Source organism: Salvelinus namaycush, chromosome 7 (assembly GCF_016432855.1).
Source record: "Salvelinus namaycush isolate Seneca chromosome 7, SaNama_1.0, whole genome shotgun sequence".
NCBI lineage: Eukaryota > Metazoa > Chordata > Actinopteri > Salmoniformes > Salmonidae > Salvelinus > Salvelinus namaycush.
The window spans coordinates 44,292,089-44,318,955 of NC_052313.1; the positions used below are offsets into that span (position 1 = coordinate 44,292,089).

The 26,867-nt window shown below is 48.4% G+C and overlaps 1 protein-coding gene across 12 annotated transcripts in view; it reads left to right on the forward strand.

Annotated features, from left to right (window-relative positions):
• Positions 1-26,867, forward strand: part of LOC120051292 (bromodomain adjacent to zinc finger domain protein 2B-like) — a 78,963-nt gene that overhangs the window by 21,271 nt on the left and 30,825 nt on the right. The gene's annotated exons all lie outside the window — the stretch shown is intronic.

Below are 26,867 nucleotides of genomic sequence, written 5' to 3' on the forward strand. Positions count from 1 at the left end.
CGGGAGGAGGGAGAGGAGGGGGGAGGAGAGAGGGAAAACATCTCGAAGGTCAGGAGCAGCGGGCGGCCGTAGGGGAGAGACACGTGAGGCTGAGATTGTCTTGCGTCAGCCCCACAGCACTCTCTGTGTGTGTGTGTGTGTGTGTGTGTGTGTGTGTGTGTGTGTGTGTGTGTGTGTGTGTGTGTGTGTGTGTGTGTGTGTGTTTGTAATGTGTGTGTGTGTCTCATCTCCTGTTGGGCCAGCATTTCCACTCCACTCCCACTGTGTACGGCAGGACAGCTAGGCAGTATTTCCATTCCTAGTATCTAGTCCTGCTAAAGGATTGTATACGACCAGGTGTTACTTCACTGTACTGCAGGGATCATCAACTAGATTCAGACGCAATCTGTTTTTTTTTCTTGAGCGGGGGGGTCGGAACATAATTACAAATCATTTGTAGACTGCCAATTGAATCCCAAACGGATATAATATTTGACTAAAACATAACCATTTCAAACCGTGCTTAAGTTTTGCATACGATCACGTGTCTCTCTATTCTGCATGGGAATACTTGGGAACAGATTTCTTAAATGAAAATCACAGATTTTATGGTGTTTCTACAGTATTTTATTTCCAACAATGAAAAATGAAATTAAAATAAAACCACATTTTTTTCTCAGAAAGCTTGGGGAGCAAAGTAAAACCAACTGCAGGCCAAATTCGGGCCGCGGCTGCCAGTTAGGGAACCCTGCTGTACTGTGTTATCCATGCCTGTGGTCACCTAGCAAAAGACAGTTAAACCAGGGAAATACCAAGGCTGTGCCACTACTTTACTTCCTCATTTTAAACCATAAGGGCAGAGTTGGCATGCACATGTCCGTGAATGTTTCTGTGTCTGTGTGCGTCTGTGTGTGTGTGCGTGCGTGTGTGTGTGTGTGTGTCGTGTTGATAGAGGGTTAGGGATAGCACGCCTGCTAACAATGAGAGCATTAGTGAGTTGAATTGAAACCGTGTTGTAGGAGGAGCACTCACACTGTGAGGCCTATATATTTTGTTACGAGCCTTTTGCCACAGCAAAGGGGAAACGGAGTGCATTTACTTCAGCCTGATGGAGAGTGGATCTAAGACAGTGTCGACAAGCAGCCTAAAGCATTCTGACACAGCCAGGGTGTTCACAGATCCACTGAAGTGCTACTGTCTGCTAGAACCGCCATCTCTGAGTTTTTCTTATGAGTTTTCATATCTGTTACTGGAGCTTTTAGAAGTGTACTAAGTTAAATACAGTAATTTCACTCACACCATACACCCCCCCGTCCAACACACACTCACACCATACACCCCGCCCGTCCAACACGCACTCAATACCATACACCCCCCCCGTCCAACTTACACCATGCACCCCCCCGTCCAACACACACTCACACCATACACCCCCCCGTCCAATATACACTCACACCATACACCCCCCCATCCAACTCACACCATACACCCCTCGTCCAACACACACTCACACCATACACCCCCCCCCGTCCAACACACACTCACAACATACACCCCCCCGTCCAACACACACTCACACCATACACCCTCCCATCCAACACACACTTACACTCACACCATACACCCCCCCTCATCCAACACACACACACACATACACACACCATACACCCCCCCCCCCCATCCAACACACACTCACACTCACACCCCCCATCCAACACACACTCACACCATACACCCCCCCATCCAACACACACTCACACCATACACCCCCCCATCCAACACACACTCACACCATACACCCCCCCATCCAACACACACACACACACACACACACACACACACATACACACACACACACACACCTGCCCATCTAACACACTCAATACCATACACCCCCCATCCAACACACACACACACACACACACACACACACACACACACACACACACACACACACACACACACACACACACACACACACACACACACACACACACACACACACACACACACCATACACTCCCTATCCAACACACACTCACACTACACCCCTCATCCAACACACTCACACCATACACCCCCCATCCAACACCTACTCACACCATACACCCCCCCATCCAATACACACACACACCATACACCCCCCGTCCAACACACACTAGTAGCAGTAATAGGTACTTTACTACACTACTGCCACGTCCTCTTTATATCTCTCCAATGTTGTGTCTCACTAAATAAGACTTAAGCCCTGGTACTAATTCCCTTTCCCAAACAGCCCCCATCAGTCACGCCCCAGTGAAGGGCAACTACACAGGACCATGCTGTTCTTTTAAAGGCCCTGGTCCCCAACGCCATGAATCAGGGCTTTCACACCGGGACAGCGACCGGGAGGGAGCTCCAATCTGCTGAGTGAGTGCCAGTAGAGCCACTCAGCCCATCCGGATTGAGATGGACTATTTTGAATGGAGGGCCTAGACAAACAGGGCTAGAATCTGAAGGCTTTAGGGTTTTTGGATTTTTACTGTGTCACTCAGGGGTGCAGCGGGGGTCACTAGGGGTGTGTGTATGTGTGCATTTGTGTGGAGATGGCGAGCTTTGGTTTACCAGGCTGTGTGTGTGTGTGTGTGTGTGTGTGTGTGTGTGTGTGTGTGTGTGTGTGTGTGTGTGTGTGTGTGTGTGTGTGTGTGTGTGTGTGTGTGTGTGTGTGTGTGTGTGTGTGTGTGTGTCTGAGGATGTCAGGCAGGCCCCTCCCCGGAGGATTGACCCAGAGGGGGTCAGCTAGGGGCTAGAGGGGTAAAGAGATGTCCCTCAGAAACACCACTAAATGGATCCCACTGTATACCGTTAACCCCTTGCAGCCATCTGGCAGCGCATTATAGGAGAGGTGCTGCTGTCCAAAACCACTCTGGTTTATTAGTCTCTCTCTCTGCTGGTTACACATGGCTGAAGGAATGGCCTACCCAAATTTTACCTGCTACCCTTTCTTTCTTTCTTTCTTTCTTTCTTTCTTTCTTTCTTTCTTTCTTTCTTTCTTTCTTTCTTTCTTTCTTTCTTTCTTTCTTTCTTTCTTTCTTTCTTTCTTTCTTTCTTTGAGACCTTATGCAGGTGTAATTACGTTGTGGAGGGGGGTGTTGATCCTGTTGGGGGTCCATGCTGAGGGAATTGGAGTTGTATGGAGTCCCTGCAGAGGCCAGAAAAGCCCACTTGCGGCGCCAGGAACCCCACGCCAATGGCTCTCAGGGAGAGATCATTACTGTATTTGTGTAGTCACACTCCTCACTGAGAGCGAGAGAGTCACACAGAGCACTGGTGAAACTGTGAAGAGCCTGAGCCTCAGGGAAGTCATTACGGCTCCATCTCAGAGCTGGTAGAGGGAGAGGAGGCTCCCCCCGGCTGCTCTGGGGCATTGCACATAAATAAGAAAGTAAAGAAAGGAATGGAATCGATGATGAGACTGAATCAGGCTGTGTGTGTATGCTCAGATGTCTGGTCTGGTGTGCAGATGGCCAGGCAGGAACCCACTGAATGGGCCGCGCGTTTCATTTGGTAGTTAGAGCCCCAGCTGCCTTTCTCTCTTTCATCCCTGAGAGACAGAGAAGGAAAGAGACGGAGAGAGAGAAAAGGGGAATATTTTTCTATTCTATTTTCTCTCAGGGCGAGGCACGCACGCACGCACACACACACACACACACACACACACGACAGGCTCTCACTCTCAGCAGCGCGAGGGGATGAAATGTCTCTTAACCAAGCCGCGTGCCCCCGAGCTACGGTAATTGCAGGTGAAATTCAGCTTCCTCTTTAAAATGCCATCTCTCTCTCTCTCTCCCTCCCTGCCACTCGGTCTCTCTCAGAAGTGTGTGAATCCCTCAGTCCCTGACGCGTCGCCAACCCCTGAGACACTCCCACAATGCACAGCGGAGATGGTTGCCCAGTGATATCAGTAGTGCTGAGGGGGAGGGGGGCTGCTGCTGCTGCTTGGGAGAGGAACGGTGTGTGTGTGTGTGTGTGTCTGTGTGTGTGTGTGTGTGTGCGTGCGTGTATAATATTCTTAGAGGGTGTGTGTGTGAAAGAGAGAGTGTTTGTGCGTGTATGTGCAATATTCTTAGAACGTGTGTGTGTGTGTGCGCGTGTGTACACCGTCAGCAGAGCTCGACTTAGAGGTGACACCAAGGTGAACGCGGCGCGTGGAATGCTCTCTCGACTCGGCAGGCAGCAAATGGCTCGGTGGCAGATGGAGTCTTTGTCAGGGAAGAAAAATGGCAGCTCCGGAACGTCAGAGAACCATCCCCCTCCTGACCCCCTCCCTCCTCCCTGCCTTTACACACACACGCACGCACGCAGGCAGGCACACGCGCACACACACACACACACCTCATCATATCCCTCAGTGTTTCTCTCTCGGCTGACGGGCGGTGACCTTCCTCCTCTAGGGTTCCCTCGCTGTTTGATCAATTATCCCTCTCCCATTGTTTACCAGGAGGCAAGAGAGGCCTTAAAATGGCCACTGTCAGGTGGAAGGATAGATTTCCCAGACAGGGAGGGAGGCAGGCAGGCAGGGAGAGAAAGAGACACCAGTGCTGTGAAGAAGCACGGCTGGAGGCTGGGCAGGAGGAGAGAGGAGGGAGGAGCAGTTAGCCTGTTGTAGCCCTCTATACAGCAGCCATGATTACATGATTACATGACATTAGCTATGAGTGAAGCCTACAGTCTGATACTGGTGGGTTTGATGTATGTTTATGAGCAAATGTCAGGTGATTGTTAGCGAGGGGTTAGGAGACTGGGTTAAAATGTCTGGATTATCTGTTATACTTGTCATCACAATTATATTTACAGCATTTGTTTATCACACAATTCCTGGTAAAAAGCTGTTCCTAGCAGCATCTTTGAGTCGGAAACGAGTATTGACGCTACCCCGCAGTCCCTTTACGACGGATGTGAAACCATAAAAAAAAGTTTTTTAAACGTTCCACCCACCGTTGTTTTACCCGCTGACCCTCTGACGCTAACGGACACGTCCAGAATGCCATAAACACCTCCGTATTTTCAGCAAACATTATTTTCAGCATCGAAGGAGAAGTGGAGAGTGAGGAGAAACGAGGTGGGATACGGGGAAAGGTCAGGAGGCAAAGAGAGAGGAAAAAAACGGGGTGAACAAATGATGCACTAAGCGAAAGACACGCAGAGGTCCCGGTAGTTTAATATGTATGTGTTGCAGGTTTGATGGCTGCTTTCATTAGGCCCGCTCATTGTTATGCATAGATTGTTCTCCTGCAGCAAAATGAATATTGCATTCACACGGGCTCCCACCACGGCGGCTTCCAGGGAAACATTTTTTGGATTGCAAGAAGCTTGGGAAGAATTCTTCTTCTTATTTTTAAATGTAGGATGGAAAAGGGTGTTTGATGCAGCCTACTAGGTCCTAATTAAAACGATTTATAGCGTTGTCATTCCCTGTTGCTGATCTGTTGGTTTTACGCGGACAATGCGGGTTGGATACTCAAGTTAATTTAGGCACGTGGGTGTACTTGTGTGTGAAACAAGAAAAGAGAAAGATGGACAGATTTTTGATTTTTTTTGCATCACTTTTTCTTATCCTCAGATATGACTATGTTTCAACAGGAATTCCTAGCCTTAGTGGGACATGGGGGAAGGGCTCTGTGAGAAATATTAATAGCTATGGTGGGCGGCAAGGGGATCAAAGGCTCTATATTTTTCCATATGTTTTGTAAGAAAACAGTCCAGATGGACGATGTCCTGATCTGGAGTTTTTCAGTCCCAAACAGACTATTCCTTCTCCGTCCCACTAGTCTGAGCCACACTGTCCAGGCAGCAGACGCGTTACACTCAGGCTATAGTGATATGATGATATGATCAAGTATGAATGACTGACCTTCACCGAATACCTCTCTGTGATGTTGAAAAATAGAAACGATTTCAATATTAGAAAGAAGAACCCAACTAGACGGAAGCACATTTGCTGTTGAAGCAGTCAATTCAATCTCAGAAGGAAAATGTCATTATTATTGTTGAATGTATAGATTAGGCTGTAGTAATAGATTATGCCCAGGGTGTATAGCGTTTAGCCTATAGATAGCACGGTTCAGTAGCTCAACGGCGCAATGAAGACACAGTGAGTGAAATGCAGCTCCCACTGTGTTCATCTGAAGGACACAGAGGAGGAACCAGCGAGGACTGGAGTGGTCTAGATTGACAGTGTAAAGGAGGATTTTAAGAATCGCCACCCTCTGCCCTTGATGTGACGGTGATAAGTACCTGTACCAAGGCTGAAAAAATGCACATGCACACACACACACACCACACAGCAGTAAGTGCGGTACAGTGCGGAGGGAACACTTTTATTTACAGTGCCTCAAGCAAATAATATGCTGTTGGCTGTTTTCTTCTGGAATATCACACTTACTGAGTAATCAATAGGTGCCGTTAGTACTCTTTATTATACTTGTATTATGCTGTGTGTGTGTGGGGGGGGGGGGGGGGGGGGCACTGCATATTTGTCCCAAGGTGTAGAGGAGTGTCCTAAGAGTGTTAACCACAGCTGCCTCATCATCCCTTCATCGGCCACGTTTAGAGAGGGTTAATGTATCTCGCTGTGTTGGAGGTGAGATTGTCCTGTGATGGCTGACACCCGTCTCCCCCTGTCACAGGCCCTGCTGCACACACACACACACACACACACACACACACACACACACACACACACACACACACACACACACACACACACACACACACACACACACACACACACACACACACACACACTTCAGAGGACTTTCTGTGGCAGAGGTAACAGGAGCTATGTGTGTGTGCAGCAGGGCCTGAGACAGGGGGAGACGGATGTGGAGCCCCTCCCTGTCCCTGTGTGGAGTGGCCTCTCTTTCACACCTTCAATAAAAAACACCGTCACCAGTAACCACCAGCTCCACTAAACAACCAGCTTCACCAGTAACCACCACTGCTGCTGCTGTTAGGAGACAGACACTAAACAAGGCCTTTATTGTACTGCCTGAGAGACACTGTACCCACTTCTCAACTACAGTATAGCCTATAGAAAGGAATGTGTAACTAAATAACCTTGAAGTTATGAAGATGACATTTATTATGACTATCATGATGGTGACAATGATTAGGCTGATTTTAGTGATGGTATATTATGCTGATTTTAGTGATGGTATATTATGCTGATTTTAGTGATGGTATATAATGCTGATTTTAGTGATGGTATATAATGCTGATTTTAGTGATGGTATTTTATGGTGATTTGAGTGACGGTATATTATGCTGATTTGAGTGATGGTATATTATGCTGATTTTAGTGATGGTATATTATGCTGATTTTAGTGATGGTATATTATGCTGACTTTAGTGATGGTATATTATGCTGATTTGAGTGATGGTATATTATGCTGATTTGTGTGATGGTATATAATGCTGATTTTAGTGATGGTATATTATGCTGATTTGAGTGATGGTATATTATGCTGATTTTAGTGATGGTATGTTATGCTGACTTTAGTGATGGTATATTATGCTGATTTGAGTGATGGTATATTATGCTGATTTTAGTGATTGTATATTATGCTGATTTGTGTGATGGTATATTATGCTGATTTGTGTGATTGTATATTATGCTGATTTGAGTGATGGTATATTATGCTGATTATAGTGATGCTATATTATGCTGATTTGAGTGACGGTATTGTCACGTTCTGACCTTAGTTCCTTTTTTATGTCTTTATTTTAGTTTGGTCAGGGCGTGAGTTGGGGTGGGCATTCTATGTTGTTTTTCTATGTTTTGTTCTGTATTTATATTTCTATGTGTTTGGCCTAGTATGGTTCTCAATCAGAGGCAGGTGTCCGTCGTTGTCTCTGATTGGGAGCCATATTTAGGTAGCCTGTTTTCTATTGTGTTTTGTGGGTGATTGTTTCCTGTGTTAGTGTTTGCACCATACGGTACTGTTTCGGTTTTCATTTATTCTCTTGTTCTTTTGTATTTTGTATTCATTCTCGATTAAATTATATTATGGATACGTACCACGCTGCATTTTGGTCCTCCTCTCCTTCCACCAACGAAAGCCGTTACAGAATCACCCACCAACCAAGGACCAAGCAGCGTGGTAAACAGGAGCAGAGGATTATGGACTCATGGACATGGGAGGAGATACTAGACGGTAAGGGACCCTGGGCACAGGCTGGGGAATATCGCCGCCTCAAGGAAGAACTGGAGGCAGCGAAAGCTGAGCGGCGGCGATATGAGGAGGTAGCACGGCAGCGCGACAGGCACGAGAGGCAAATTTTGGGGGGGGCACACGGGGAGTGTGGCAGAGTCAGGTTGGAGATCTGAGCCCATTCCTCGTGCTTATCGTAAGAAGCGCGTTACTGGTCAGGCACTGTGTTATGCGGTTAAGCGCACGGTGTCGCCAGTACGTGCTCATAGCCCAGTGCGCTATAGGCCAGCCCCCCGCAAGTGTCATGCGAGTGTGGGCATCCAGCCAGGGCGTATTGTGCTGGCTCAGCGTGTCTGGTCTCCGGTACGTCGTTTCGGCCCAGGGTATCCTGCGCCGGCTCTTCGTGCTGTGTCTCCGGGGCGCTGGGAGGGTGCAGTGCGTCCTATGCCTGCGCTCCGCTCGTGCCGGGCGAATGTGTGCATTGAGCCTAAGGGAGAGGTGCGACTGGTATGCACCAGATCTCCAGTGCTCACCCACAGCCCGGTTCAACCTGTGCCTGCACTCTGGAGGGTCCGGGCTAAAGTGGTCATCCAGCCTGGAGAAGTGGTGCCAAGGCTGCGCACCAGAGCTCCAGTGCTCCCCCACAGCCCGGTCCTTCCAGTGCCTCCTCCAAGCACCAGGCCTACTGTAGGTCTCCCCAGCCTGGTGGGTCCTGTGGCAGCCCTACGCACCAGGCTGTCTCTCCGTCTCCTCCCTCCAGGTTCTCTCTCCAAGCCAGAGCCGCCCGTCTGTCCGGAGCTGCCCGTCTGTCCGGAGCTGCCAGAGCCGCCAGAGCCGCCCGCCAGTCCGGAGCTGCCAGAGCCGCCCGCCAGTCCGGAGCTGCCAGAGCCGCCCGCCAGTCCGAAGCTGCCAGAGCCGCCCGCCAGTCCGGAGCTGCGCGTCAGTCCGGAGGCGCCCGTCAGTCCAGAGGCGCCCGTCAGTCCAGAGGCGCCCGTCAGTCCAGAGGCGCTCCTCAGTCCAGTGGTGCCCTCTACTAGGGTCTCCAATCCGGGGTCGGTGGCGAGGGTCGCCACTCCTAAGGTGCCACATAAGTGGGCCGAGACTATGGTGGAGCGGGGTCCACGTCCCGCTCCAGAGCCGCCACCGCGGTAAATGCCCACCCAGACCCTCCCCTATAGGTTCAGGTTTTGTACCTTTGGGGGGGGGGTACTGTCACGTTCTGACCTTAGTTCCTTTTTTATATCTTTATTTTAGTTTGGTCAGGGCGTGAGTTGGGGAGGGCATTCTATGTTGTTTTTCTATGTTTTGTTCTGTATTTATATTTCTATGTGTTTGGCCTAGTATGGTTCTCAATATAATTATCTTGTTTTCTGGGAAATCAGGGTGCAGATTTCAACTAGCCACAGAGTGCCTCTTTAGATGTAGTTAGCTATTGTCTGTCTGTGGCTGTGTGTGTGTCTGGTGTTCTGTGGTAACAGATGTACGATGTGCGAGGCAGATTTACAGACTGTGTGTTTTTGTGTGTGTGTGTGTGTCTGAATTGAGTGTTTATTAGGATCCCATTAGCTAGAGCTAAAGCAGCAGCTACTCTTCCTGGGATCCACATAAAACATGACATAATACAGAACATGAATAGACAAGAACAGCACCAGGACAGAACTACATACAATGTAAAATAAGTATACACCTTTCATTCATTCTCGCCTTCATAATCAGGCGATTCATATACACTACTGAATGCAAGTGCAACACACGAAAAGAGGTGTGTTGCAAACTGATGTGAATATAGCAAACTTGTTTCGCTGAATTCCCCTGTGTAGGTGTGTGTGTTCTGCGAGGGGAAGTGAGTAGGCTGTGTGTGTGAGTAATGTAAACGGCTGTACCAAAACCGTGGTGGTTACTGTGGTCACAAGTGACAATGAGGATGTCTCACAATCAGTCAGCCAGTCACCTCAGCTGTCTTCTGTTTCAATCACACGTATAGCCCTCAAACACTAGTGCATTCAGGCCTTACTACACACACACACACACACACACACACACACACACACACACACACACACACACACACACACACACACACACACACACACACACACACACACATACACACACACACACACACACACACACACACACACACACACACACGTACGCAAACACACACCCCCTCCACCTACACACATAAACACACACACACAAATGTGATGCTTTTAAAGTACAGTACAGTGTGTTTGAGTCACTGTGCCTAATAGTGTATGAATGTGTGTGTGTTTTTACCTGCATAAGAACAGTAGGATGCATGTGTTTGTTCTGGAAAATATTGCCGTCGTCAAGCCATTCTGTTTATGGAAATCATCTGAGTGTTACTAATATATCTGAATTTAGCTTTAGGGGGGGAATGGCACATACATATAAACAAACTGTTCGCATATTCAGTGTGTATCCACTCCAAAACCTTAATATATTCAGGACATCTGATCCATCTCTCTCTCTCATTCCCTCTCTCCCCCTTCTCTCTCTTCCCCACCCCCCCCCCCCCCCCCCCCCCCCCCCCCCTTTGATCTGCATCAACAATAGTATCCACTCATGAAGACATATGGAAAATAGAATCATCAAAATGTTCAACCCTGGTGACTCAAGAAGCCCTTGTGTACTGAACAGGGGAGAAACCATTAGGCAACACACACACACACACACACACACACACACACACACACACACACACACACACACACACACACACACACCCCTCTGGCAGGCAGATATGACACAACGGCTCCTGCTGTTATTGTCTGTTAGGCAGCCAGCGGCGCATTTGCGACCCAAGATGGACGCTCCCAGAGTGACGTCTGTTGTTCGCAGGAGGAGAATGGAATTTCAGGATAGCAGAGAGAGAGAGAGAGAGCTCAGATAACGTCGGGCTGCTGTTTCACTCACAGCCTCTTCCTGTTTTTGGGGCACTAGGCGTGAGGGGTGTCTGTTTATCTCCAGACCACCAACCCCTCCGCTCCCTACAACTCACAGACCAGGAAGTGCACAGCATTGGTTGACAGGAAATCTTAACATGTTATTTTGATGTGTAAATCCTGCTCTCTGCTCTATCCCTGAGTTCATTGTCACCTGAAATAGCAGTTAAGTCTATTGAGTTTGTTGTTATAGGAAATCAGATTCTGCCGTAATAATCAAAGTAGTGTAGCTTACAGCGCAGATACAATAGACTAGGCTACAGTATCTCACATGTTGCCTCTCCAACTGAAATGCCTGTCTGCCTGCCCGGATCTTTGCTTTGTTATGACTTGTTTATCTTTGAAGGGATGTCTGGTTCTCCCATAACAATTATGCAATTGGAAAAAACCTCTCAGCTCAAGAAAAAGAAGGTGGTTACACACCAATAGAATGAATAAAAGACACACAAGTTGAGTTAATGTGAATGAAAAAGAGAATCTCCCCTTTGTCTGCGTGTTTACGTGTGTGTGTGTGTGTGTGTGTGTGTGTGTGTGTGTGTGTGTGTGTGTGTGTGTGTGTGTGTGTGTGTGTGTGTGTGTGTGGCTGTTGTCGGGTGCAGGTGTTTGCACTTCAGTCAGCCTGTGTAGCTACGGCGGCAACGCTAGCTTTTCTTCACTCACAGATTTGATATGATTTACTCTGAACATCTGTCTCTGGCAGGTGTTTGGAACCATGAGGTCTTCACTCTGATCGCATGATATAGATATTACACAGGGGCGGGGTGTGTGTGTGTGTGTGTACATGCCTGTGTGAGACGTATAGCTGGGCAGCAGAGAGAACATTCTCCCCCTCAGGGATCAAACATGAATCCCGCTGCTCTGTAATCCAAACCTGTATTTTGTCTGGGTGACCAGGCAGACCCTCCAACAGTGGTCTCTGGCTTGATTTCCTGTGGGTGAGTGGTATCAACAGATGAGGTCGACTTCGGTGTCCGCCTCGCCAAATGAGGAGTCTACTCCAGAGGCACGGGGCATATATCCAAGCTACACCTGCTTGGTTGAATCGTGTCTCAGTGGAAACAGAAGAAATATAAGAAAATAGCCTAGCTTTAACTGTTTTCAGGCTATTTCTCTCTCTCTCCCTGTCCACTGCTACTCCTACCGAAGTTCAGATATCTGGTGACAGGAGGCAGCAGGAAACGCTGTGATTGGCTCCTCGCTATGAGGAAGTGCTGGGCCCCCGAGGAGGAGCCAGATGGGCTCCAGTTTCACATCAAACACTGCCGTAGCACTGTAGCACAGCTCCTGTTGCTGTGGGGCAATGAGAGAGAAATAACCAGTCGTGTTGTAAGCGTTTGTGAAACCAGTCCGTTATTGTTGGTGTCACTGCTGCTCTGTCGGGGTGTACTGTAACTGTATGAAGTTGAACACAGTCAGGAAGTGGAGGTTTCTGTTCTGGTTTATCATTGAAAATCATACAGGGAGGGAGCTAATGTGCAAAGTTAGGCTAGTACACCATCCATTCAGAACCTCAGCTGGTTTGACAGACTGTTTTAAAGTCATTTTCGGGGGTTTTAAAGGGTGTTTTACGTTTAGCCTGGGAGAAAAGCCAGTGTGCCGGACAGATTTTGATTGAGTGAATTTGAGCCAAATATGTGAGAAGAATCTTCATCTCATCACCAGCGCCATGAGTTTTCCCTAGCCATGTTACTTGACCAGGAAAAACTCTGGGCGCCTACTCATCACATTTCAGCACCAAGTCATCACTGCATAACATGTGGCCACGTGTTCTGCGTCATTGAAATAGAGTACATTTGTGAATTGAAGAAACAAAACTTATGTTGGCTAAGCTAGCCGGACATGTTAAGTACCCAACGATGAGTTATGTTCAACGCCATTTGCTGCACAAATCATATTTCCTGACAATGATGGAAGAAAAGGCATGTGCAACTAGACACGTTCCAATTTAGTGCAGCTAACGGTGAAAGCCAGCGACTTGTACAAAAGAGATGCTTCGTCTGTTTCGGCACTCTTAAGGTACATCAATTTCATCCAAATTAGCATGAGTCAATGGAGCCCAAAGTGAAGCTGATTATCTTCTGTTTGAAATTCCAGCCTAATTGGTTAGCATCGGAGGGAAGGCAAAATAGTATCTGTCTGTCATTTCTTGCTTGGGTTGTCATTAAAGGTTGTGCGAAATGAATGTCAGAGTTTATTTGCCCGGGGTGTTTTATTATTTTATTTTATTTATTAAAACCCCCCACGAATACCGAATACATCTTTTAACTCCGCTGTGCTTTCAAACTTGTAATGTAATATAATTGTAAATGAGTGTTAGATGTTCAAATGTATTTCCTTGTTTTTTGTGGTTTTTTTTTGTCATCTGAAAGATGTCTCACGGGTCTCTCCCCCATCCTCATCACAAATGCTAATTTCTCACATTAATGAAAGAGGCTTAGTTGAAGGTTGTGGTGTAGGATGGATGATACACACAGGGATTGGGCCGCACCGTATCCGCCCACACATGGTGGAATCGTATTATCACGCCGGCAGTCCTTTTTACAGTGGCCTGTCGTGGCTGTAATGTGTGTAGCTAAGCCAGGTGACCGTTGCTGTTAGCATAGCACCCGTAGCATTGGCCTCTATGGGAGCTGGGCTAATGTAAACAGTGTGTTAGCGCTGCTGGGGTGAGTGGAGTCATTGACTGTTAATCATTGTTCAACAGCGAGGCTGTCAGGCCACAACAACACTGCACAGGATTAATCACTGCTATAGATCCCCATTTTACGGAGGGACCATTTTAATGCCAACGTTTTTAATCATTAGGCTCTACTTGTTACATATAGGAGCAGCTTTGGGTCTGAGGAAATAGTCAGTTGTAGCTAAATACTGGTCAGGATTTTTAACACCTCAAGGTATATTTTCATTTCCCCTTGAAGATGAAGGCCTAGACAAGGCTACGATCTGTTAATCAATAATGTATGACATTAATGATGCTATTAATAAGATATATTGACACAACAATTATGGCGTCTTTAATTGTAAAGATGAACGATGATAAAATCATGTGCATGTCTCTAGTTATTTCTAGTCTAAGCCCTACTTCATTTACAGCTCTAGTTTGGTTTTTAGAGAGAGATATTCGAAGACATGGGTTCTTCTAAGAGTGAGAGCGAGAGAGGAGCGTGTTCTTGGTAATTAAAAGGCAATTTTCTGAAATTGATTAGATTATGCTAATGAGGGAAGACGATATCAGGCAAACGGGGGAGAGAGAGTGGGAGAGAATGCCAGTCCAGCCGCCATTACACGCAGCCGGGGCCGCTCGCTGCTTTTCTTTCTGCCGAGTGCTTCATAAAATGTCAGAGCGCTTCTCTCTCTTCTCCCCGAGCAAGATGCTGAGAGATTGCAGCGTGTGATGAACTGGCAGCTAGCTCACCTGCTGCACTCTGTGTGCGTGTGTGTGTGCTTGTGTGTGTGCGTGCGTGCTTGTGTGTGCACTGGCCTCTCTCTCATGTAGCGTTGGAGCAGAACGGAGTGGCCTTCTGCCTGCTTCTTTCTCTCCCGCTCTGTCAATAAAGGACCACAGACTCTTTTCCAGCCATCTTTTCCCCGTGTTGAACGGGCAGTAGAGCGTCAATTCAGTTCCCAGCACTAATAATCTAAATGTCACCAAAAGCCCATTGTTCAGTGGCGTCTCTGACAACCGAGCTGCTGTAGCTGTCGCAGGATTGTTGTAGTTGTTGCTGTGATTTCGAGGACTAGCTAGCCTCATCGGTCTTCCATCGGTTTTATTAGTGGAAGGTGGTCTGAACGGGCCTGGTCGTGAAATGACACACGTGCGTACTAACATCTGCCCATTGATACAGACAGATGCTGCAGCACACCCCCTGCAACCTCCGTTAGTCCTCTACACATGTAGAAGACTAGGTATCTGCTCTGCATATGCCGTGTTGCCTATTTGCACAGCTCAGTCAGAGGAAATCAAACACGAGGCTATCTCTTTAACTGAAATCATAATTACACAATTATGCGAACTCAAGAATGCGTCCGGCGCTGTAAAAACCAGCCAAGCTCCAGCAGCGGTGGGCAGAGGGGAGCTGGGGAGTGTCGGGGGGGGGGTAGGATATAGGAAACAGGCTTTGAGAGGGAGCCTGGAGGCTTCATTTAGCCACGACAACAGTACATGAGCTCATTACACACACAGAGAGCTCTCAGGCCCAGCCCAACACACAGCAAACATGCACACAGTCACACACACATACACACACACACAGCCACACACACACTCCGACAGCAGCGGGAAACATCAACATTTAATGGGTTATCTCTATCCTCCTAGCCCTCTCGTTCCTGTGCTAAAGGAACATTAGGCTGAGCCACCAGGGGCAGGAGTAAAGGGGTTTGCAACTTGGCTGAGGGTTTTTAGGAAACCAGGACTCCTGGTAAAGCCTACAGCCACTGAATGTCAAATATGGCCGCCGGCACACCCACCAAGGGAACATTCAGTCAAATGTACAGTTGAAGTCGGAAGTTTACATACATCTTAGCCAAATACATTTAAACTCAGTTTTTCACAATTCCTGACATTTAATCCCAGTAAAAATCCCCTGTCTTGGGTCAGTTAGGATCACCACTTTATTTTAAGAATGTGAAATGTCAGAATAATAGTAGAGAGAATTATTTATTTCAGCTTTTATTTCTTTCATCACATTCCCAGTGGGTCAGAAGTTTACATACACTCAATTAGTATTTGGTAGCATTGACTTTGTTTAACTTGGGTCAAACGTTTCGGGTAGCCTTCCACAAGCTTCCCACAATAAGTTGGGTGAATTTTGGTAGATTCCTCCTGACAGAGCTGGTGTAACTGAGTCAGGTTTGTAGGCCTCTTTGCTCGCATGCGCTTTTTCTATAGGATTGAGGTCAGGGCTTTGTGATGGCCACTCCAATACCTTGACTTTGTTGTCCTTAAGCCATTTTGCCACAACATTGGAAGTATGCTTGGGGTCATTGTCCATTCGGAAGACCCATTTGTGACCAAGCTTTAACTTCCTGACTGATGTCTTGAGATGTTACTTCAATATATCCACATTATTTTTATGGCCAAACAGTTCTATTTTTGTTTCATCAGACCAGAGTACATTTCTCCAAAAAGTACAATCTTTGTCACCATGTGCAGTTGCAAACTGTAGTCTGGCTTTTTTATGGTGGTTTTGGAGCAGTGGCTTCTTCCTTGCTGAGCGACCTTTCAGGTTATGTCAATATAGGACTTGTTTTACTGTGGATATGGATACTTTTGTACCTGTTTCCTCCAGCATCTTCACAAGGTCCTTTGCTGTTGTTCTGAGATTGATTTGCACTTTTCACACCAAAGTACGTTCATCTCTAGGAGACAGAACGCATCTCCTTCCTGAGCGGTATGGCGGCTGCGTGGTCCCATGATGTTTATACTTGCGTACTATTGTTTGTACAGATCAACGTGGTACCTTCAGGCGTTTGGAAATTGCTCCCAAGGATGAACCAGACTTGTGGTCTACAATTTTTTTTCTGAGGTCTTGGCTGATTTATTTTTATTTTCCCATGATGTCAAGCAAATAGGCACTAAGTTTGAAGATAGGCCCTGAAATACATCCACAGGTACACCTCCAATTGACTCGAATGATGTCAATTAGCCTATCAGAAGCTTCTAAAGCCATGACATCATTTTCTGGAATTTTCCAAGCTGTTTAAAGGCACAGTCAACTAGTGTATGTAAACTTCTGACCCACTGGAATTGTGATACAGTGAATTATAAGTGAAATAATCTATCTGTTAACAATTGTTAGAAAAATGACTTGTGTCATGCACAAAGTAGATGTCCTAACCGACTTGCCAAAACTATAGTTTGAGTGGTTGAAAAACGAGTTATAATGACTCCAACCTAAGTGTATGTAAACTTCCGACTTCAACTGTATTTGTAAAGATGTTTTTTTACATCAGCAGATGTCACAAAGTGCTTATACAGAAACGCAGCCTAAAACCCCAACGTTCATTTGAATGTGAAGGGAATGTCCGTTTTATAAATGTCAATTCTATGAGCACATCTCTCCGCCGTCAGTTGATACAGTCAAAGTGGAGTCATATAGAATGATCTTTGACCACACATTTCTGTCTGCACTAAGGAATGCTTGATCAGGAGTGACGCATTGGCCATCTCTTCTTAGTCACTTTTATATCCCCCTCAGCTTAAAAGTGGCTAGACATTCATTAAAAAAAACATCTTATAATCCTGTAATAGTGTATAAATGTACATATCATTGACACATTTTGTTGTGGAAATCTCTAAGCATGAGATGTGTAAAATGTATTGAATTGCACTGAAGTTGGCCTATTTGAATTGCCTAAAAGTAGGCCTATTTAATTCCAGGAAAATAGGCAGAGTCAGACTTGATGGGAGAGATTGTTGCTTCTGTCATTGCGGTGTGTATTTATAACAGCTAGCTCCGTTGCTGGCTAAACCGGGCTGTGCTGATGCTCGCAGGATACTCCACGATTCTGTCACTTTCGTTTTGTCTTGCGTTTGACACGCATGTCATCTGCATTATGCATATCTGGAGTGTAGCAGTCGATCTCTCCCTCCCTCTCTTCCATCTCCCTTTCTCTCTCTCCCCCCTGCGTCCTTCACTCTCTCTCCCTCTTCCCTGTGTTGCTAAAACTCCTCCTAATCCATTTCTCCCCTATGCCCACACACACGGCTGTTGTGGCTGATAAACACTGTACCAGACTGTTTCTGTTTATTGTACCCTGATGGAAAATGTTCTGATTGTTCTAATGTTGGACTGGACCTGGAAGCAAAAGCTGTGGCCTTTTGGTGAATTGACCCACCTCTGTGTGAACTGTGTCAATCTAATCCTGTATAAATGAATCTTTTTATTTTGTGTCAAATTGCTTCTTTTTTTTGGTGAACCATCTCTTAGGGGACCAATTGACACTTGAAATTAACATGACAATGATGCTTTAAGTGAATGTATGTGCGTGTGTTAAAGTAGAGTTTGCTGAAGTGGTATGAAGTGTAGAATTCTCCACAGATCAAAATGACATGTTATAGATGTCAGGTATCGAGTATTACAGCCTTTTACAGCCCAGCCATGTGACTGGATATCTATTTTGCTATGACATTTTCGGAGTCTTCTTGTCTACCTGAATGTATCAGCTTTGTCCCATTTACGGTCCTTCTCACACCAATTGAATGTAATGTAATAATCATCAGCAATAGATCATCACAGTTGATGGAGCCTGGAGGAAGAAGCAGTGCAGAATAGATGATTTAAAACTGAATAAGGGTAGGAACCAGGAAGAATATATGTCATGTATAGTAACAGCCAAGTGTTATTATCCCTAACAAGAGCTGGCTTGTCTCTCTCTGTGTCCGTGTCTTTATGGTGTTTGTTCGTTGTGGAGCGCGCGCACACACACACACACACACATTGCTTTTCTCTCTCTGCGTAATGGAGTCCTCTAAATATATCCGGTTTGGGGCAGATCTGAATGTGCTGCGCCGGGCGGTAATGAGGGAGAGATTGGCTTGTGGAGAGAAAGAGCAGAGGGTGGAAGAATAACAAATTCATCAGGACTGAATCACTCACTGAGAGAGCTGCCTGTCTGCCTGCGTTGGGCTTTGGTGTGGCTAATGATCTTAAGACCCCACAAGGTTTCCATGGGGACATATTTGATGATGGCTCTATATGTAAATTGAGCAGCATTTCGCCAACTATTGCTTTGGTGGGTAGAGATGTTTGCTACATAGGCCTACCTGTCGACACCTACCTACCCCTCCTTTCTCTTTCAAAAAGCAAACTGAGTGAAAAATAATTTCTGCTTCCCAAAACGACAGAGGAAACACATTTCCCATCTTATTCCGGGTGTTGTTGACGTGCCGGGAGATATAGTCCTACTGTAGGTTAGCTGCCCCTTTTTAGAAGGTGTGTGTGAGAAATGTCAGTCTGTCTGTGTGGAATGTAGAATGTAACGTTCCTCCCTGCAGGCTGCTGCATTCCAGGAGGGACTCGGGTCCAGCCTAGTGCCCTAAAGGACCTGTTTCTCCTCACGGAGATACGTTGCCATATTTACATTTTGAGTCATTAAGCAGACACTTTTATCCAGAGCGACATACAGTTAGTGCATTCATTTTAAGATAGCTAGGTGGGACACCCACATATCACAGTCATGGTAAGTACATTTTTTCTCAATACAGTAGCAATCAGCAAATACAGAGCTAGTGGGGCGGTTGTATTAGTTCACAATAGGCTTTTCTTTTTATTGTATAAATGTTTTTTTGGGGGTGGTGCTGTTGGGTTATTTAAGACACTATTTTAAAGGAATAGGACTGGTACAAAATGTAGGCGCCCGTTTGATTCTCTCCAGTCAGTGTAAGTTATACTGAGTTGAGTTTAGTTGTAGGCGAGCAGAGCAAGTTCTAGCTGTGACAGTTCTGTCACAGACAGAAGCTTGACATCTAAGACAAGTGACAAGCTCAGCTACCCCTCTCTTCAGTGGTTTCCATCCCAGGCCCAAAATCACATTGTTGTCGCTGAAAACCACAACACAGATTGCAGTGGGAGTGTAGAATCAGGCTGCCCGTCTGCGTGTTTATGACTGTGAATCAAGTCTTTCAGTACAGGAGGACTGAGCGGTTTTCCCTGTCGGTGTGTTATTGCCCTGACAGTCACCATTAGCGGTCTTTCAGCGGGGTTGGGCTCTGGTGATTTAAAAGCAGTCCGTGGATTGGCTGCAACAGTACGGGAAGGATACCGCCGCCAAGGCGGTGCAATGGGGTGAGAGATGTTGCCCTTCCCGATATGCCCCGCTCTGCCATCTGTCACTGGGCGGGTGTGCAGAAAAGGGGCGGGGTTTAAAGAGCAGACTGTGACCACTTAACAGTCAACACACACAGGGGCATTGTGCGGTGTGCCCATTGGCTCAACTGTGCTAGGCTATGTCACTGTTGGTACCCATCATCATCGTGTCTGTCTGATGCTGTCAGTGCTGTAGTCTATTACCAGTAGTCTGGTAATAGTCTGAGGTTTAACCCGGGACAAAGGCCATGGCTTCCTGTTGGCATTATGTCACTTCCTGCCTAGTGGTAGTGTGTGTAGGCGGGGTAGGGAGGCGGGGGTAGGGAGTGTCACTTAGTGTTTAGTGCAAACAAGACAGCCATGAGTAAACACACACACACACACACACACTGTGAAAAGGTAAACAGTGGGGACTGAAATGTGCAAGGTGTAGTGTAGTGAGGGTTATACTGGTAATTTCTCAGTCTGGGTCCATGACATACCTCTCTCTCTCTCTCTCTCTCTCTCTCTCTCTCTCTCTCTCTCTCTCTCTCTCTCTCTCTCTCTCTCTCTCTCTCTCTCTCTCTCTGGGATGTTTAGCCTCACCACTTCACTACGTGGGCGGCAGACATAGGAGGGTAAAGTTTGAGAGATTGGGGACAGAGCACGTATATATCCCCAATCTCTCAAACTTTACCCTCCTATTTCTGCGTGGTGAGGCTAAACATCCCGAATGGCACCCTATTCCCTATACAGTGCACTACTTTTGACCAGAGCCCCACTATATAGGGAATAGGGTCCCATTTGGGACGCAGTGCTGCTTGCTGCAGGTTTCTCTGCTCTTTGTCGCATTAAAGGCCTCTAATTGTGTTGAACGAGGCTGCGGGACACTGGCCATGGCGGGTGCCGGAGACGACACAGGAGCCGCCAGTATCACCAGGCAACCGTCGCACAGCGGAGCCCCAATGGAGCCCAGGGCTGGCTCCACGCTTCAGGAGGCCACCTCCAGTTTCACATCGCACACATCCAGCCAATCAGTTTAACCAGTGTGTACAAGACAGGAAGATGCAACTACAGTAGCATTCATATTGTGGCTAATTTTCACCTCATTCACTGTATGGATTTACAAGCGGGTTTTAGGCCCTTTATGATTGAGATGTTCTCTCTGGTGTGATGGGGAAAGGACAGAGCTAAGAATAAAGGTGTTTGTTCAATGTGGAGACGTGAGATGAAGAGGCGAAGATAGACACAACACTTAAGGGGCTGTAGGGGGAGAGAAACAGAGAGGATAGAAAGAGAGAGACGGAGGATTCGGGCTGAGAGGCAGGCAGGCAGTGTGTGACTTTGAATAGGGTTAAGACGTGGGGAATAATGCGTGTCCCCTCTCTCGCTCCCCTCCATTAGGGCGAGAGGAGACATTGTGTCCGCACTCTGATTACCGCTGATCCGTGCTGATGACTCTGTTGCCGGATTATCTCTGTTAGCATCGGCCATCTGTTACTGTGGGGGGAGAAGAAAGAGGCCGGGGGGAGAGAGAGACGCACGCTACCAGCAAGGGCCCAGCTCAGTCCTCCTCGGAGCATGCAGCCATTTGATACACACACACACACACACACACACACACACACACACACACACACACACACACACACACAGTGTAAGCTCACACACACACACACACACACACACACACACACACACACACACACACACACACACACACACACACACACACACACACACACACACACACACACACACACACACACACACACACGCAGAGAGAGAAGGCCTAGTGTTAGCTTACATATACACACACATGTGCACCCATTATCGTAACTAAAGCAGCTAGCTAGTGCATACTTAAGAAGGTAGAGTATTTGTGGCACATGCAAACACACATACAGGCCTCCCCCTCACACACACACACACACACACACACACACACACACACACACACACACACACACACACACACACACACACACACACACACACACACACACACACACACACAGGCCTCCCCTCTCACACACAGCAGAGAAGAGGAGGAGGGTCTTCTTCCACAATAGCAGGGACATGCGAAGGCTGCTATCGAGGCCACATCCACTCATAAAAACCCAGCTAGCGAGCTGTTTATAGTCCCAGCAGATTTCCTGAAGGGCCATTCTTACCACCATTTGCAGCTTGTTTTGGCAGCTGAATGGTGTGTTGTATATGTGGACGTGACTGTGATTCTGCCGGGGTAACACATCTTATAAATCATTTGGAGGCTATTAGCATAAATCTCTCCTCTCGTACCATCCGTGGCCTGCTGTTTGGTCTCAACGCAGCTCGCTGATTGGCTCAACGTTACCCAAGTCAAATTAATTTAGCCGTTCACGGAGATTATACCGCCCGCCTTATACCGCCACTGTGCCGTGCAGTTAATTACCTATAAAATCAAGCTAATTCTGATGCTAAATCCATTTTAATTTATCATAATTAAGTCAGGATTGGATCCTTAAATACCTCGGCGGTCCATTATTGTTGCAATCATTGTTTGCTGCGTCAGGTGGTATTCTCTCCCCGCTCCAATCGTATGATTCTTAATAGATTTAATAGTACTAAGTGATCAGTGTGTTGTTGTGGACGTCGGAGTCAAAAGAAGAGGGACAGTCGTTTCGTCTCATGTGGGGGAGAAGAAGAATCCCTTGTCAGAGATACTGTGTAAGATGAGATGAAGGGGGGGGGGGGGTTGCTTCTTCTTTTTTTCACCCCAGAAGGAATCGCTTTTTTAGAGGAAATCAATTCTCTTCACGTCTTTGGGGTTTTGACAGGCCGAGGCATAAGTGCAGAGATTGAGAAATGACAGGAATGGTTTACACGCCGTCGTTCATCCCTGGTGGGGTTTGTTTCTGCGTTTCCTTCAGACAAAATGCCTTCTCGTTCTCTTTCCCCCTCTCTCGCGCTCTCTCTGTCTGTCTTGTCTCTGAATTGCCATTTGAAATCACACCGAATGATCCGCTCCATTGACTACCTGACACAAAATAAGCCCCCGTCTCATTTTGTCTGAGAGATGAGCCGTTGTTTTTGCCATTTTTATCTGCGTTATAAAACCTGATCTCCATCCAGCCGCTATTGATTGTCACCTGTTTATCTGAGACATTGGTGACAGCAGTGCAATGGCGAACCTAGTATTACATTTGAGCAGAGAGCAAAATGTATAAGAAGAATATTGATACAGCTTTTTGCAAACCACAGTCATTAAAAACTGAGGTTTATTGCTAAAACATGCATTTAAAAAGGAAGCCACAAAAGGCCTAATGATTTGGATAAATGGACCTGTCATGTCCGTGCATGGGAAACGGGTCCCTCCCGCGGACCCTTGACCTCTCTGGTAAACACATGACCGTTTGTGTGTCCAAAATGGCACCCTATTCCCTACACAGTCCACTACCTATGACCAGGGCCCATAGCACTCTGGTCGAAAGTAATGCACTACATAGGCAATAGGGTGCAATTGGGGACACAGAACACGGCCCATATTTGCCACAGCGACAACTGAACCGCAATTGCCGCCCTGCAACCGTCCTCCTCCAGCACCACACGCAGTAGCCAGGCAGCAGCCAGATCCCCGAGGATTGCAGCAGGTTTTCTTGTCATTTGCGCCCTCCTCGTCCTCGTCAGCGTAGCTCTTGGCTGATACTTGATATTCAGAGGATATCAGCTTTTGTCTCTGAGATCTAATCAGTGTCCCTGCGCCTGCTGCAGGGGAGAGAGAGAGAGAGGAGGGGGACTAAGGGAGACTGTTTATGTGTAATGACACAATATGAAAGGCAGCCTGTAAAACCCAATCTGCAAACTGCGCTTTTCAAGGGGATTCTCATACCTGGATTAGTGTCAGGCAAAGGGATGAAAACGGAAGGAGAGAGGAGAGAGTCAGGGGCCGTGTGATATGGGAGAGATTTTGTGTGTGTGTGCACGTGTGTACGCAGGTACATGTGAGAGAGAGTGTGTGTGTGTACGCGTGTGTATGTGAGAGAGAGTGTGTGTGTGTACGCAGGTGCGTGTGTGTGTGTGTGTGTGTGTTCTGTCTGCCTGAATGTTTGTGTAGGAGAAGGTGGGTAGGAGGGAATAATGGAGTGGAAATAAGCGACAGTGGACTCATCTAACCTTGCCGTTGCCTCCCGAGGTTTATTTGAGCCAGTGTTGTCAGTAATGCTAGTTCTCTATGAGGCTGTTAATGGACGGGAATACAGTCGTTCCACAGTGGAGAGAAGCCTATTGGGTCTTAGAGGAGTCTTTGAAAGCCCTCTGTGTGTTTTGTACAAGGCTGAAAGAAAGTGGAACTGTGAAGGCTTTAGTTTGCCTACATCCACTGTGAGATGATGGAGGACTGTTTTACACTATGAGAGGGAGGACTGTTTTACACTGTGTGTAAAGAGCTGTGAACACTTGTAAATCAAATAGAGCTTCACGCTACGTGCATGTGTGAACTGTGTGTGTGAGAGAGAGAAAGTGAGTTTGTGTGTGTGTGTGTGTGTGTGTGTGTGTGTGTGTGTGTGTGTGTGTGTGTCTGTGTGTGTGTGTGTGTGTGTGTGTGTGTGTGTGTGTGAGAGAGAGAAAGTGAGTTTGTGTGTATGTGAGAGAGAGAAAGTGAGTTTGTGTGTGTGTGAGAGAGAGAAAGTCTATGTGCGTGTTTTGTCTGCCCAAAATGTCAGACAGCCTCTTCTTTCCCCTCTCCGCTGAACACTTGTCATTTACTATCATGTTAAAGTGATAATGGTCACTAATTCCACACCAACCCCCCCCCCCCCCCCCCCCCCACCCCCCAAGATGCCATCCTCCCACCCCATGAGCTCTGAATGGGAGTTGGGGTGTGTGTGAGGGGGTTGGTGTCCAGGGCTAAATAGAAATATTGTTCCGGGGAAGTGAGATGTGAATGGAAGAGTGGCGGGCAGCGGGGTGTGTGTGCTGGGGCCCTGGGTGTGTGTGTAGTGGGGCGTGGGGCGCTGGGTGTGTGTGTAGTGGGGCGCTGGGTGTGTGTGTAGTGGGGCGCTGGGTGTGTGTGTAGTGGGGCGCTGGGTGTGTGTAGTGGGGCGCTGGGTGTGTGTGTAGTGGGGCGCTGGGTGTGTGTAGTGGGGCGCTGGGTGTGTGTGTAGTGGGGCGCTGGGTGTGTGTAGTGGGGCGCTGGGTGTGTGTAGTGGGGCGCTGGGTGTGTGTAGTGGGGCGCTGGGTGTGTGTAGTGGGGCGCTGGGTGTGTGTAATGGGGCGCTGGGTGTGTGTGTAGTGGGGCGCTGGGTGTGTGTAATGGGGCGCTGGGTGTGTGTAGTGGGGCGCTGGGTGTGTGTAGTGGGGCGCTGGGTGTGTGTAGTGGGGCGCTGGGTGTGTGTAATGGGGCGCTGGGTGTGTGTGTAGTGGGGCGCTGGGTGTGTGTAGTGGGGCGCTGGGTGTGTGTGTAGTGGGGCGCTGGGTGTGTGTAGTGGGGCGCTGGGTGTGTGTGTAGTGGGGCGCTGGGTGTGTGTAGTGGGGCGCTGGGTGTGTGTGTAGTGGGGCGCTGGGTGTGTGTAGTGGGGCGCTGGGTGTGTGTGTAGTGGGGCGCTGGGTGTGTGTAGTGGGGCGCTGGGTGTGTGTAGTGGGGCGCTGGGTGTGTGTAGTGGGGCGCTGGGTGTGTGTAGTGGGGCGCTGGGTGTGTGTAATGGGGTGCTGGGTGTGTGTAATGGGGCGCTGGGTGTGTGTGTAGTGGGGCGCTGGGTGTGTGTAATGGGGCGCTGGGTGTGTGTGTAGTGGGGCGCTGGGTGTGTGTAGTGGGGCGCTGGGTGTGTGTGTAGTGGGGCGTGGGGCGCTGGGTGTGTGTGTAGTGGGGCACTGGGTGTGTGTGTAGTGGGGCGCTGGGTGTGTGTGTAGTGGGGCGCTGGGTGTGTGTGTAGTGGGGCGCTGGGTGTGTGTAGTGGGGCGCTGGGTGTGTGTGTAGTGGGGCGCTGGGTGTGTGTAGTGGGGCGCTGGGTGTGTGTGTAGTGGGGCGCTGGGTGTGTGTGTAGTGGGGCGCTGGGTGTGTGTAGTGGGGCGCTGGGTGTGTGTAGTGGGGCGCTGGGTGTGTGTAGTGGGGCGCTGGGTGTGTGTAGTGGGGCGCTGGGTGTGTGTGTGCTGGGGCGCTGGGTGTGTGTAATGGGGCGCTGGGTGTGTGTAGTGGGGCGCTGGGTGTGTGTAGTGGGGCGCTGGGTGTGTGTAGTGGGGCGCTGGGTGTGTGTAATGGGGCGCTGGGTGTGTGTAATGGGGCGCTGGGTGTGTGTAGTGGGGCGCTGGGTGTGTGTAGTGGGGCGCTGGGTGTGTGTAATGGGGCGCTGGGTGTGTGTAGTGGGGCGCTGGGTGTGTGTGTAGTGGGGCGCTGGGTGTGTGTAGTGGGGTGCTGGGTGTGTGTAGTGGGGCGCTGGGTGTGTGTGTAGTGGGGCGCTGGGTGTGTGTGTAGTGGGGCGCTGGGTGTGTGTGTAGTGGGGCGCTGGGTGTGTGTAGTGGGGCGCTGGGTGTGTGTAGTGGGGCGCTGGGTGTGTGTGTAGTGGGGCGCTGGGTGTGTGTAGTGGGGCGCTGGGTGTGTGTGTAGTGGGGCGCTGGGTGTGTGTAATGGGGCGCTGGGTGTGTGTAGTGGGGCGCTGGGTGTGTGTGTAGTGGGGCGCTGGGTGTGTGTGTAGTGGGGCGCTGGGTGTGTGTAGTGGGGCGCTGGGTGTGTGTAATGGGGCGCTGGGTGTGTGTAGTGGGGCGCTGGGTGTGTGTGTAGTGGGGTGCTGGGTGTGTGTAGTGGGGCGCTGGGTGTGTGTAATGGGGCGCTGGGTGTGTGTAATGGGGCGCTGGGTGTGTGTAATGGGGCGCTGGGTGTGTGTAATGGGGCGCTGGGTGTGTGTAGTGGGGCGCTGGGTGTGTGTGTAGTGGGGCGCTGGGTGTGTGTGTAGTGGGGCGCT